Genomic DNA, 13,902 nt, shown 5'->3' on the forward strand with positions numbered 1-13,902 from the left:
ATGCAAAGACTGAGACAAGTTTGACCATGTTTCACTGATGTGACTGCTTTTAAAGTTAATCTTGTGCTTTAGCTGCCATTAGATGTGATTATCTCCTAAAGATACAACAGTTAGCCTACAGGTGAGTAAAGTACAATAGAAGTGGGGGGGGGGGGGGGGGGGGGGTAGGAAGTTAATAAGGTTCTGCTCCTTCCATTAAATGGCACAGAGACTTCAACTTGCACCTCTTGCTCTTTTGTTTGCATCCAACGTTGGTTATTTTGGGATTTAAACTTAATCAGCTGTTGCATGCGTCTTGGATAAGAGTGCAAAGTGAAATGCAAAGTCAGAGCAGGATCCAGACAGTGTGTCTTTCAGTATGTTAACAGAGACAGGAAGTAGAGGTGCCTGGCCCAAGAATGTTTCTGCTCTCAGGTCCCACCCACAGGAAATGCCTGTCCAGCCTGTTTGAGTCTGCACTGATGGAAAAGAAGTCTCCTTTTGGCGGAGTCTGATTTCTGACGGATGAGAGGATGAAGGAGCTTGAATAATGAAGATGCTGGTCCTGGACATTGTATCCTGTATAGTGTAGATAAGAAGCTGTCTGATAGTTGTCAGAGGTGTCCTGGTGATCTGGTGGGTTCAGGGGTTACAACCCAGGGAAGCTAAAGACTAAACAGTGAACGTACATTCCTGAACTCTTCTATTAATCATTCGCCAAAGGAGGCTTGTGTAGGACAACATGGGAATAATAAAATACCCTCCATACTCTAATTATTTAAAAATCTGTGGTATTGGCTGCTGTATAGGTTGTGCCCATGTTTTGTGAACGCTCATCCAGACGTTTCTTCTCCTCTTTCTCTGTCATTGCAATGTACTGTGAATATTTTCCACTGCTGCCTTAAGCCACTGATCTAATTATGCAACTTCATAAATACTTCCAGATATCTTTGGTTTGACTACTTCACTGTCTTTCCAAACTCGTGTAAAAGGCTAACTGCAGATCTCTGGCTGGGCTCAGTTTCCATCAGGCTCTTGGCTTCTGTTGGAAATGGATGCAATCCTTTAATGAACTGCCAAAGTGAAGATGGAAACATGTCTCAAACTGTTAAAATGAAATCCCATAAAGTCTCCACCAGAGAAACAACGCAACTTTTTAACAGGCTTGCAAAGACTAAACCTTTGCTGCTGGCTTTTCGGTTCCTCTGTCCCCTATTTTCTCCAAATTTTTTTAGGCACATGGACACAAAGCTGCTCGATGAAACCACACTCTTCGACAGAATAGCTCCACTGGGACAATTGCAGGGTTTTGGTCACAAGCAGTTGAGACCAACTAAGAGGGCAGGTGATGTGTTTGCTACCAGACTCCTAGGATTTTAATTGGCAACGCTCAGGTTATAAACCCCCCCGCTTGACCTTTAGGTTGCTGCTAATGAACACATAACTGCTGTTTTAAGACGATTATAAGACTTGTTAAAGCAGTGATTTCATCACCCGCCAAATTACTCACAGTTCTCTTATTTGTTTCAGATGTACAGCGCTGCAAAACAGCTTGTGCCACTTAGACTGTATCAGAGTGGATCATTGTCTACAGGACATGCTTTTGATTAAAAAAATAAAATGTGGATAGAAACCAAAATAAGAGTGTATGAAAGAAGAGCCAGTGATAGATTAGATGTTTTCATGCTCTCAGCGTCTCGCCAATTTCAAATCCTGTCTTTATTTTCCATCTTAATGAAATGCGGATGTATTTCTCATTATGATTCTTGGGGGGTTCTTGCTTTGAAAAGCTGCTATATATAAAACCTTTACTAGCACCAGAGGGACCCCTGGTTGAGATGAACTCAGAATAAAGAGAAGAGAGGGAGTGGAAGAGTTTTTGCTGTTCATTGTGTGCACAAATGCAGGCCCTTGATGGATCGATGTACTAAATATATTGCAGGCAGGGCGTCAGCATTCTTGACTAATATATTGGTGGGTCGAGTCTAGAACATTTACATTGGGCTAAACCAGAGATGAAAAGAAAAGAGAGAAAATAAAAAGAGGCTTGCAGGCTGAGCCAAATTTTACCCGTCTCAATACCCACAGTCTGACGGCGCCGTCTGTCAGCAGTCCCAAGAGGACGTGCCACACACAAATACACAAACACACTGACAAAATCTTCTGTGCCTGTGTATTCACGCTTCTCCAGGTATCAGGAGCCAAACACACACACACACACACACACATGAACCAAAATGCTCAGAAGAAATAAGAGCTGAAGGGCAGGGTGGAGTCCATTCTGCTTCCTCAGCAAATCCTTTATTTCTGCCCCTCAGCAGTAGTTCAGGCATCATAAGTTACCTCTGAGATACGACTGTGTGTGTGTGTGCTGGGGCTGTGCATGACTGTGTGTATTTTAGTAGACCCTTGCATGATCAGACTGTGTGGGTATCTTGTGGGCTAAGAGAGAGCATTGTAACGGGCCTAAGAGCCAGTGGATGTGACTATAAACAGAGAGGCTGAAAGTGAAGGTTTATGAGCAATGGACTCAGTGAAAATGACAAACAGTTTGGAGAAGGAATCACTCCTCGCCTCCTCGGCAAGGTCACTCACATATATAACATCACTCTCTATATAAGGAGACCTGCTGTGGGTTCGTTCTCTCATTCCTTCCATTTGTCCCTCTCCTCTTCTCCCCCCTTCGATCCCTCTCTTCCCGCTGGCTCGGGGTGAGGAATGCTACCCAGTGGTGGCTGGGCATTGAGCCACAAGGAGACAGGCAATCACAGCAGCAGAGCAGAGAAAAGATGAAAAAAAGAGAGAGAGGCTGGAAAAGAAGAATGAAAGAGTAATGGTTATGATAGAGCAGCATTGAGTAAAAAAAAGAAAAAAAAAAGAAACGTATCATAGACCAAGAGCTCACTTGTACTGGACCTCTGGCTGTTTGGACCTTTATTTCTTTCTACTGGGCTCTCCAAGAAAATCAAGGAAAGGAAAATTTGATTGTTCATGAAAAACCTCAGAGAAACGATTAAGAATTACAGAAAAAATACACTTAACTTCTTCCTGAGTTTTAGTTCCTGGTGAAAAAGAGATGTTTTCCCAGCAGCTAAAGTGAAAATTAAAATTTGTAAGAAAAATAGAAAAGTCTGAAACATACTTTTAAGATTCTTTAGGTCCCCAAAGTGAATTGTAAAGGCAGTGAGAGACAGATTTTTCTGCTGGTAGGTTCCCCAGTTGTACAAAATTCAGTACTATCCATATGAGAGGAGTTTTTGTTTTTTAGTTGATTTCTTCTGCTATAAAGTTGCTAAACTTGTTTGGTTTATAGCAGGATAAAAATGAGCATGCATGTTAAAACTGTCACTTAGGGACAAACAAAGAGTTGCCACTCAACTCTGCAGGTGTTTTCAGGTTTAACATCCGTGTTTCGTTGTCTGGTCCCACTTTAAAAGAGTCTGTGAAAGTTATGCCCACCTAATGTTACACTTATGTGCAGTCAGGGCAATTATTCATGAAATCACAGTGAAGCTGACAGAAAACAGTCATTTTTTTGCCATTTTCCACCTTAAGTTATGGCCCCGACTTGAAGTTATACTCAGTTTGAGTTGCACCCTCTCTTACAGTCGGCAGACAGACGCCTCTCCACAGCTCCACTGTTTTGGTTGACTCTCATCAACCTTGTTAAACCAGACGCAGCACATTAGCCATCCCACTCCACTCTCCATTTGCACTTCACAATTCACTTCCAGTGATGATGTTTTCCTGAGCAGAAATACCATCTCAATAACAATCCCCCAGGATGTGAAAAAGTATAGCTGTCAGTCAGAGAAAAACACTGCTCTCCAACCTGTTACATTCTTGTCCTACTGAAATAGAAACTTCAGCCAGCTGACCCTCCACACACACTGATATTTTCACACTTACAACCTACCACTGTACTCAAAAACACTGTTATTTAGTTACCACTGAGCCAAACATATTGAGAGCTAATTACAGTTATGGGAGTGAAATCACACTGAGGTTGCCATCGGAGCAGACTGGTTTACATCAGTGTCCATTTGTTGACGACATGTGCCCAGACACTCACAGAGCATGTTCTGCATCTATTCGGTTGAGCATGACTGGAGATTTTGTTCACGCTTCAGCTAAGAGGCATGTCTGAGTTGTGTGTACGTCTGTGTGTGTGTGTTTGCAGTTGAGTAAAGCCAGCACACACAGGGTCAGTTTTCCAGATTAATCATCCATACACAAAGAGCACGAAGGTCAGACATTGACATTCCTCATATGAGAAACGAGCACACGCACACATACACACATGCCTGACCTCTTTTTCATCACTTCAGCCACCACCAACCGGCTAACTAAGTAAATACAATGTACAGCTTACATAAGCGTCTATGTTATCACACCTTCAGATTCACAGGCAGACAAACACACACACACACACACACACACACACACACACACACAGAGTTCTGAAAACAGCAGTGCCGTGCAACATACCTACAAAACTGTAAATAGCTTCCCTTCCTCCACATCTTTCCTGTCCTTTGCTGCTTTTGACAGCCTGTGTGAATCCATACATCATCTAGCCTCAAAGCCTAGCTGACCTGAAAGGTGACGTGGTCGAGGTCACAGGCTGAGACATGGTAGACTGGTGGTCTGGAAGCAATGCTGGAGGACATTTAGTAAAGGGTGCAAAGAGTGTGTGGAGGATATGTGGTCAGATTGACATGCCTTTTAAAGAACCGTTTGTCCAAAAACAATCAAACTTTTTCATCTTCCAGTCTATATTTACTTTAGTTAGTGACACCTTAACTGTAAAAGGTTCCAAACGTAATGTTGAGGAAGCTCCCAATAATGAGCGGAGAAGGAACAATGACGTGTATTTCCATAAAAAACAAGCTCCCTCTCTGGTGAATCTATAATTAGGTCAGAGGGTTTCATGAGTAAAATGGAAAACAGTCTGTTTTTTTTTTTTTTTTTTCTTTAAGGAGCCACTTTCCAACTCATCACAGTGCGCGCTCATCTCTGACATCACTGGCTGGAGGTGGTAGACATCAGCCAATCTGAGAAACCTGATTCTGAACAATGGAGACAAAAAAGACTGAAGTGTGTGCGTATTTTACGTAATTTGTTTGACAGAGAAGTTGTGGTAGCGTCAGGAGAAACTGGTGACAAAAAGATTCTAATGATAATTGAACATTTATTTAAAAGTTCCTTCTGTTCTGTTTCCATTTTCACATGGATATAGGTTTTGTTCTGCCTCTGGTGTTTTTGACCCAGACTATCTGAATTCTGACTGGGCTGTCCAGGGCGGGAAAAATATCCCAACAACATCTCAACTGTTCAATCAGTAAAAATGTGCTTCTTGGTGTGTACGCATAGCTGCCCTTGTCCAAATGTTCCCTCTATGCTGAATGTAAGTGGAAGCATACCTTTGTAAGAATCTATTCTATGCTCAGTATACTATGAAGAGTAGACGTTTTAGTGGACGCCATGAAAATCTGGGATAGTGATACCATTTTCCTGCTGGAAAGGAACATTTCTGGCTGTTGTTTTATTATGAAAGTTAAGGATGAAGGCAACTTAAAGAGATTAGGAAAGGTTAAAACATTTGCAACCAATGGAATATCTTCATGGTTGTGTGTGCGTAATAATAGGTGCATGAGAATTGATAGGACAGGGAAGACGATGGTCTTTACTGGGGTCTCTGACTGTGTGTTCGTGCAAGTCAGAGTGTGTGTATGCATGCAGCATTTTCCTGTTTTAGCCTTGCATGGACATAAAGCTTGGTCTTACAATAGCCCATTGTCCCGTCTCCCCTTCACGCTTCCTGCCCGGTCAGAATTCACGGAAATAAGGATACAGTGCAAACAAACAGCGGCGGCTGCTGGTCTCCACCCACTGTCGGGCCCTTCAGGAGGAGCCCGTCTTCGACTCAGGGGGTGGGTGGTAGCGTTCCTGCCAGGAAGCTAATCAGCGTTGCATTCCAGTTTGACGAATGCAAAAGAGCTACACCTACAGTACGCACGTGTGCGTTTGGATGTGAGTGCGAATGTGCAGCGATGGGGAGTAGAGCTGGAGGTGTTGAGGGGTGAAGGGTGGAATACCAGGGGGCAAGAGTTTGAAAGAAGAAACCAGGAATGGTGGGGTTTTCCAACAGCGGCCTGTTTGGTTTGCAGCATATCACAGAGAGTTTGATTACATCTACAGTGTGTTGGTTTTCTTTGACTGGAAAGTGCATTTTCACATTTTCACATCTTTAGGCTTAACGTGACGTCAGTAGTCTGAGTGTGAAAGAGAAGATATCCCTTTTATTTCAGTAATGGAACTTTCAGAAAATCACCAGTCTTGAAGTAAACCCAGCTGCCAACTGACTCAGAGACGGTTTGGTGGGAATGTCAAAACGTAACGTGCCAGAGTTCTGAACGAATTTATGCACACACATTTGGTGTGAGTAGCACCATTTATCTTACTTTCTCCTCCTGACTAATGCCTGTGGACTGTTGGCAATCATGGTCCGTGCAAACATGCTCTCTGAAGCAACGCAGTGACGTCAGCTTCTCTTTGTGAGGCCATTGTTAGTGTTGCTGTGAGACGCACGGAAATACACAAAATAAAAGCTAATGCGGAAAATACAAGATATAACATTTATATATGAAATAGAATACATTCAATTAAATTAAAAGTAATTAGCCTTGCTTAAATTTATGAATTTTGAACTTCGATATTATAGTACAATGCATCTGAACCGGCTCATGACCTTTTTTTAAAGCTATTTACTCCAATAGTGACAGGAAAGTTAGGGAGGCCTATGGAATGGCAATGAGCCACAGGCTGCTGTCAGGACTATGGCTTCATGGTATCCCCAACCAGGTGGGGCACAGGGACAACTGCTGTTGGTACACTCCTATGGGTTGTGTCCAAGGGTAGGGACAAGAGCTGCATGACTTATATGTAGGAGGAAGGGTAGAGAAGGGTAGAGAACACATAGCTGGAGCTAAACTCAGTGCTTATTGAAGATTTTTATAATCACTGAACTCTCTTTTGATCTGTTTTGTTCAGCTAATGTGTGTTGACTATGTGTGTGTGTGTGTGTGTGTGTGTGTGTATTCATTTATTGCAGGCCACAAGTTTATGGCTTGGAAATGAATACTCTCCTCCAGATGAACTACAGGAATACACAGCTACAAGTACATATATTCTGATACAGCTAATGTATACAAAAGCAGAGTTTGTGTACAATGAACTTTTGAATATGTATTTTTTATCAGTAAACCCAAGGAGATCTAAATTACTTTTTTCATAATACGTTTTCTGGCAAATGTCTCCGTCATGTATAATTGGGATTGGCGAATAGTTGTCATTCGTCTTAAAGGGCTCTAATGGCACTTATGTCTTATGCATACTGCACGAACCATACATACACCTATAAAGTATATAAACATATCTATTCATACACCCGTGAGTGCACATGCACAAACACACACACGTGCTGCCAAACCTACAGACAGACTGGGGAGCACAGATCTGAACAGGAAACAGTCCTGATGAAAACAAGACATTTGGGATTTTCTTTTCTAAAATAGTAAAACAGTCTCTCCTGAACACATAACTCACCGAAAGTCCTGGAGGGAAAGAGTGAGTGGGACAGAGTGAGAGAAAAAGAGAGTGAGAGAGCACCTGTGTCCACTGCAGACTCCCCAGACGGACGTTTGGTTCCAGACTCCTGAAAAACACAGTAGCTCCTGTTATTCTAGGAGTCAAATTAGCGGACGGGCCGCTGAAGATTGGAGGGCTAATTTAAACCATTCGGGCTGCTGGGGAGCAGATGAGGCCGCACAAACAGGATTTACTAACTGGTGCTTGAGCTCTATTTTAATGTGCACTGCTGCAATTAAATATCAGGATATTACTTAGATGAAGAATTCAAATTTAATTACGTTTGTTTTTGTGTGAAAGCCAGAATTCGTGCTTTGATCTAGTGTTGGCAGGCAGATTGTCTGCTTTAGTGTCCAAAACTCACACACAAAAGACACTGGGCTACTTAAAAGCATAGTTGGATTTAGTAAGATCGAGCTTTTTCCTGCTTTACCAGCGAGAAGAAATCATGGCTGCCTTTGAAACGTCTCAGCTCAGTTAAATGTGATGAGATTATCCTATTTTTGTTCAAGCCATGTGTGTTTATAGGATCAAGTAGCGGCAACATGATAAAATTCACCCAAAATATAACTATTTGCTGTAAGTACATACATAAGCACGTCACACCACATAACTCCATAATGCTGCTGCACAATTGGGTGGGAGGCTCTTTCCAAACCATTACTTATAATTTCAGTGGCCTGTTGTTCGTTACCTGAAAATGTCTCCATTTTCAAATGCAAATATGTTACAGTTCACAGCCAACTCACAGCGATCTCTTTCAAAATGACTTAGGTAAGGGCTGAATTTCTTGGGTTTGTGCTGCTGGAAATGGTTTCAACATATCTGGCAGGTGTTTGCACTGTGTGAAAGTAATTTCCTGGAAAGACATACTCACGTTCAGTCTGTGAGCTATTCATCCTGTTTCCCACTTTCCTCTCACCCCCGACTTTCCAACTCTCTTGCGCATGCTTTTGTGCCCCACGACTCCCTCTCCTCACCTTCCGGCCTTTTCCTCTTAGTGTCAGCATTTTATGTTTGATTTTGACATCAGGTGCTTTGAATTGATGGTTCAGTAAGAATAGCTTTCCAGTCCTTACTCTGCTGCAATAACTAGTAGATTTAACACTAAAAATATTTATGGCCTTTAAATCAGGGCTTTGGCTTCTCATAGAGATAAAAACAGGTTTGGTTACATGGTGGGCTAAATAACATGAGCTCCATTTTGGCTCAGGTTGAAGTCAGCATCACAACTGAAGAAACAACAATTGTTTAGTCTCAGGATAAGCGCAATAATGTTGTCACATGTTCTGATTAGATTTTATTCTAACATTTGTGTTTACGATGTATGAGGAAAAATTATATTTTTCTTCATCTCGTTAACATGTTCAGAATGTGTTTCTTTGAAAAAGATTTTTGGATTTGGCTGAGCTGTTTAGGCTTATGCTGCTGGGAATGGTTTCACATCTCAGGATCCCCCTCCCCAACGACGTCAGAATCTATTCAGGTCTTGAAATCCAAAGTTAAAACCTGCATTTGCGCCTTAACTTTCAGTTAGTTCCATAGTTTTTTAACTTCAGACACAGGTTCCCGCTTGTGTCAATAAATCAGTCAAATCCAGTGTATTCAGAAGACACCCCCTCCATCCTTCTCAACTTGACTTGACTTTTTTATCAATATAATAAAAGTCAATTATATTCTCATAAAGATAAACTCAGACAGTCTAACACAGACCCAGGGTTTGCATTGGGACAGTCTCAGCTACTGCCAGTTACAATTCAAACAGAAAGGGCAACAGCATAAACAAATGAAAGCTACTCGTTGTGATACGTCTACTAGTACCTGACTTTGGTGCAGAACAAAGTCCTGAAAAACTCCTGAGTCTGATTGAGCTCAAATATCTATCTGAGTCTCTGGTGCTTCCTACTCTCACCTTCTCGATTCTCTCGTGGCCGTGGTTGTTGGAACACAAGGCCTGATCCTTTCTCAATGAAGTAGAAGGAGTGTAGCCGCATCTCCACTCCCATAGTTTCTCTTCTTAGATGGGAAAGGTCAAAACAGGTCGGCAGAGGAACTTTGATGTATAAATGTGCAGTTATCTGGAGAGGTGCTGACATTAAACTCGTCAGGTATTTTTTCCACATGCATTAACATTATAGACTTTACTGGACAGTTTGTTGTCTATATAGTTACTCTGTACAAATGATTCTGCTGTCATCACTTAAGATTTAGAGGGTAACTCTCCTTGTTTCTGAGAAAAAATGTGTGGTTCATTCCAGCAGAGTCATCATACAGCAATATTTGCAGTGCAATCCATGCATCTGACCAACATCATGGCTGAATCTTATCTTGTCCAGAAGCCACTTGGAGAAACTCAGCGAGGCAACAAGCCGCAGACAAATTGGTTGAGGCCAGAGAAACAGCTCTGACGCTCTGAGACAGAAAGTAAATCAGAGCGAGCAGTTAAAAAGAAGACTGTCGTTTGTCTTCACACACCTACTTAAGAGGCAGGAGGAAGATTGGGGCTGGAAACAAACAAGTGAATGTATTTTTTACCATCGCTGCTGCTGTGGTGTCCACAGGGAGAAGATCTAGTCCTAGAAACAATGAGCAAGTCAATTTGATTCATGAAGGGCAAGGCCAATGTCCTCCTGCCCTCTTCTCTCTCTCTCTCTCTCTCTGTCCGTCTCTGTGTGTTTTTTCACTTCTTATAGATATAATTACCCCTTCATCATGCTTGGGATAGCAAAACAGTGATTTATATCTCTATATAGGAATGGAGGCCCAGTCTAAACAAAGTGTCATAGTGCTTGTGTGTGTGTGTGTGTGTGTGTGTGTGTGTGCGTGCGTGCAAGGACATTAAAAGAAGCAGACTCACCATGGGACACCAGCAGGTTCTGCGCAGAAGTGGGTGTCTTAGTGATAGTGAATCAACTGAAATGCATTTTAGCTTGTGTGTGTGTGTGTGTTAGATGACATCACAGCCTGTGTGTATGTGTCAGGCTTCATCATTTTTAAAACATGGACAAACATAAAATAGTGATGGCAGTAAAAATTGGAGAAAATAAGATCAGTAAGAGAGGAAAAGATGGGATCTGTGGCGGAGAAATATGCAAGTGTGCAGACCACACATAGAAACGAAAACAGGAAGAGTACTGAATGTCCTGTGTTTTATCTCACCATAATGCACCACATTCTGGACTCCCACTATACAAACACACACACACACTTACATGCATCCTTGTCATCAGGAGAACGTCCACTTCAGGTCATTACTCTGAAAAAGCTTTTCCAAACAACTCCATGATAAGAAAATGCCAAAATGCCAAAGACACACTACAGTGTGTGTGTGTGTGTGTGTGTGTGTGTGTGTGTGTGTGTGTGTGTGTGTGTGTGTGTGTGTGTGTGTGCTTGTACGTGTGTGTCTCAAAGGGACTTGACACAAGCCCAGAGACATGAGAACTGGTTTTCTCATGTTTGGTTCTCCCCTTGTGTGTTAATCGGAGAAAAGTGATGAAAGTTCCCCCACAGAAAATATATCAGTGTTTAACAAACATGACGGGAATTCAACGACTCTATATGGTCAGACTGGTCAGGACAGAAGGTCAAACTTAAAGGTGGTAGGGTGTCAAATCTGACGGATCTGGGAATCACCCAGACTAAAGTGAGAGATGTATGAGTCGTGAGAGAGTTGGAAGGGAAAAAAGAACAGCCTAGACCAAGAGAAATGAAAAACAGAGGGAGAGATTGTGAAAAAGCACTAAATTTGTAATCTTGCCTCCCTTTAGGGACCCAACTCTGAGCGGAATCCAAAAACTTGTGAGCTTTTTCGTACAAATAGCTGACATGCCTCAGAACAGAGGTTGTTTATCTTGGGATGGAGTGAAGGGGAAAGAGAGGAGGGATGCAAAGAAAGCCTGGGAGAGACAGGAGGAGGAAAAGAACAGGAACAGAGAGATGGACAGGAGGATTAGAGATTGTGCAAAAGAAAGACAGAGGAGAGATGAGAAGCTTGGGAAACTTATCTGTAAAAAAAAAAAACAAAAAAACAAATGACAGTATCTGCAAAACTACAGAAATAATATTTTGTTTCAAAAACAGTCACACAGTCCCACTCTATAAAGATTACAGAGCAATGGATGTTTTGGAAAGTCTACAGACAGAAGCTCTGACTCAATACAGATTACATATGAGCTAAGACAACAGCAGCCCAAAAGCACATACATGAGCACGAAGCATACATCATTGAATGCTTTCCACCACAAACATGATTTAATCAGAGCAGTGCATCAGCCTCGTTCATAGGGAATAACCCTTTACAGGAAGGTGCTCATGACTAACAGCAATTGGGCACCTAGTCTACAATCATGGTTTTGTTGCTTTTGTTGTTTTTTTTTTTGCAAGAAGAAGACAAAACTTTCAAAATGGTATCTGCATGGGTTTCCTCTCACCGTCCAAAGGCATCATGTTTGGGTTAACTGGTGACTCTAACCACACTGTGGTTGTTGGTCTCTGTCTGTCTCTGTGTGTTGGCCCTGTGATGGACTGGCGACCTGTCCAGGATGTAACCCCGCCTTCACCCAGAGTGATCCGGGACCTCCCGTGACCTGGAAACAGATAAGCAATGATGAATGAATGAATGAATGATGTAAATCAGCGACTACATTACAAAAGCTGACTTTCTGCAAGGAGTGTGTGGTTGCTGACTGGAAACCGGTTGGCAACTTTTTTTACCACCTGAGCCAAGAAGACTGGAAATCTGCTGCACAGACGTCCAAAGGGAACGTCATCTGATGGAGCTGCTGAATTATACCGTACTGGTCTGCTGGCTGTTGGCAGACTCAGATGAATCTGCTGAAGCCAGAGCGGCTTGGCCAGCTCTTCATGCCCAAGAGGTGTGGGCAGGGGCACACACACACACACACACACACACACACACGCACAAAGCAATCCTCAGATGTCCTCCAGTACTGAATATACAGATTAGAGGTGTGTACTAAACAGCATCTGTTCTTAAAGAACATTCAGCCCTTTTCTATTAACTTCATAAACTAGAAATCTGCTGATGCTCTGATGACAAAGGTGGTTAAACTGTTAAATCAGTCCAAGTGGACACATTCGAAAACCTGAATTTGAAACCTTTTTTGCATTTTTCTGATGCTGTATTTGAGGTTTGCTATCGAAAAGAAGGTATGGTGGTTTTCAAATCATCCAAATGCACCTTCACATTCCTTCTGCTCTGGCATCTGGAGCTCCAGAAACAACAGTTCAATGATCTCCCCCTGAGTCTCCCTTCTCTGATTTCTTCCTGATATATGGCAGATTTCAGGTGAACACAGTCTAATTTTGCCAGGTTGGATTATGGTCTACGTGGGCTGATCGTGGGGGTGTGGCTGAGGGTAGTGACTGGTTTGTTGTGACATCATAAAAGTAACAGAAGTCCTGACATGTTGGTTTTAAGGTTCAGGTTCTAGATAAAGACTGTGAGCATGACTGTGGGCTGAGACATAATACCTAGACCTGATTTATAATCAAGGCCACATTGGAAATCTCAGTTGAAATAGTTTGGGATTTTGGAATATTGCATCCTGATTTGCCAACAAGTAAATCTTTTATCTGAACCGCAGGTGCTGCAGAGCAAGACAAATCTCTTGGTAACTGGAGCCAATCAAAGGGAAGTTATTGCTATTCATACATATATATTAAAAATGCAATATAGGTTTTTCAAACCATAGTTCACCTTTCTTTAACGACACACGTAATAACAGGATAACTTAAGCTTGTAAAAAAAGAGGAAGGGTGTTGCCTAAAACAATGGACGATGGTGGCTTTCCGGATTGTGTGTGACTCTGTTTTCTTCCCCCTGTCTATGTGTGTTTGGGTGTGAGGATCGTGGTGAGTGGCTGTTTGTGTGTGTGTGTGTGTGTGTGTGTCGGTTTGTGTCACTAGGGGTGTGGGAGCAGCAGAGAAGTGTGGCATGCTGGTGTAGTGTCATCAGCTGTGGTGAATACTGCCAGACCAACAAACCACCTCTGAGCCTCAACGCCAGCCTGGCCTGTTACGAGCCTTTTGAGCCTTTGAGGACGGGGCGAGGATGCTTCTGCTCCTATTGATAAGGCTCTGCTTCCTGTTGGACAGGTCAGCCTGGGACCGTTGACATGTGCGCTTTACGGGCTTACACCTCCGATGGCTGTTGTTTACTTGAGTGTTGGATGAAGTTTTGCAGCAGCCTGTTAAGGAACGATTCATTCTCAACAAGGTTTAAGCTGTTCTGATTGATATCCGCTCAAAATA

Source organism: Echeneis naucrates, chromosome 19 (assembly GCF_900963305.1).
Source record: "Echeneis naucrates chromosome 19, fEcheNa1.1, whole genome shotgun sequence".
In the NCBI taxonomy this organism is placed as follows: domain Eukaryota; kingdom Metazoa; phylum Chordata; class Actinopteri; order Carangiformes; family Echeneidae; genus Echeneis; species Echeneis naucrates.